General features: G+C 39.3%; 1 pseudogene; it reads right to left on the bottom strand.

The window, feature by feature from the left end:
* Positions 1 to 368: 368 nt before the first annotated feature.
* On the bottom strand, positions 369 to 1,006 carry LOC148573299 (uncharacterized; annotated as a pseudogene).
* Between the last annotated feature and the right edge of the window lie 705 nt (positions 1,007 to 1,711).

Genomic DNA, 1,711 nt, shown 5'->3' with positions numbered 1-1,711 from the left:
ATCCTACGTGGCACTCCCTACCTTATCTTCAACCCCTCTCTCTCTTACTCACTCTCTCTCTCTCTCTCTTCAACCCCCACTCTGGCCCTTCTTCCTCAACACTCGCTCCCTCACCTTCCTCGTCGTCATCAATGGTGCAAGATCTCTTTAACAATTTCTCGTTCTCCAAAACCCTGAAGCTCAAGACCAAGCAGCAAGAGCTTCTGATCCGCGTCACTGTCCTCACACTCATCTACATCCTAGCCTTCATAATACACCAGTAACCAACAACACCAATACATAAAGTGGCACCAAATTGATGATAAACACATAACCACCCCAAGTCGAAACCATGTAGAAATATCCAAACATCGAAGCCAGAGCCCAAGCTAACGACCCAGTAGAGCGCAGCGGCAGTGAGCATGAGACCGGGATAGAGGGTTCCGCCGATGATGCGTCCAAGTGGATACCAGCTCTCCGAGTCGAACCAATTCCAGAACTTCGCCGTGAGGGCGCTTCCTCGACAGGGATCTGTTGCTGTTCCACTTATGATTCTTCATCATTGCTGTTGTTCCCTCCCTGATGCTTCTTTTGCTGGTTACTTCTTCTTCTCTCTTCTCCGTAACTGTGGTAGCAGTGGAGAAGCTTCCGCTGATGCTACATGGTTCTTCTGAGAGCTGAGACACTACCTCTGAGACTTCACCTTCTTTTTTGTTGACGATAATGGGATTGGGAATGGGATGTGGGTTCTTTGATTCGATTTTGTCATCAGGATTTTAAAGAGGAGGCAGAAGGGTGTCCGATTCTGACTTCAAAATTGGAACTTGATTTCGTTTGGCAATGGGTGTTTTTGAGAGGACCTCTTTCACAGACTCTTCCTCTAACAATGGTGGTGGTTGCCGCTGTGGTATTTGTTGGTTAAGGTTTGAGTTGGGGAGAGAGGGTGTAAGGTATTGTTGGAAGTTTGATTATTTTGGTGATATGAATTTTGGTTTTGGGTCTGGGATTTGCTGATGCAGCAACCCATGTGGATGTTTGAAAAAACAATGCGAGAGGGTTGAAGTTTCAGAAGGTTAGTACTTAGTAGTGGGAAGAGTTGTGCCACTTTATGTATTGGTGTTGTTGGTTACTGGTGTATTGGTGTTATCATTTTGCGCCATTGATGACGACGAGGAAGGTGAGGGAGCGAGTGTTGAGGAAGAAAGAGTGGGGGTTGAAGAGAGAAAGAGAGTGAGTAAGAGAGAGAGGGGTTGAAGATAAGGTAGGGAGTGCCACGTAGGATCGGATTTCCACAAACCAAGCTCAAATCTAAGTCAGGGCACTTTTGTCATACGAAAAACATCTATCATGGGTATAACTTTAGTTTCAGGCTATCATGAGTACAAATGTCAGCGTTTTCATCTGTCATGGGTACAAATGGTCATTTATTCTTTTTAATTATGAATAATTATTATTATAAATATAAATTTTGTTAAACATCTACCAATAAATAAGAAATATTTTTATTAATTACATAACATAATTTTTTTACAATTATACGATATTTATTAATATTATTTTTTTAATAATTACATATAGTATATAACAATATCATAAGTATAGAATAATTAATTAGTTATTAAAATTTAAAAAATAATAGTTACTTTGATATAAAAATAAAATAAAAAATATTTATTGTGAAAAGAATATTAAAATTTTTTATAATTATTTAATAATAACTATATTAACTGAT

Source organism: Arachis ipaensis, chromosome B2, assembly GCF_059453495.1.
Source record: "Arachis ipaensis isolate K30076 ecotype BB chromosome B2, ASM5945349v1, whole genome shotgun sequence".
Taxonomy (NCBI): domain Eukaryota; kingdom Viridiplantae; phylum Streptophyta; class Magnoliopsida; order Fabales; family Fabaceae; genus Arachis; species Arachis ipaensis.
The sequence above is the reverse complement of the archived record's forward strand: the minus strand, read 5'-3'. Positions and strand labels throughout refer to the sequence as shown.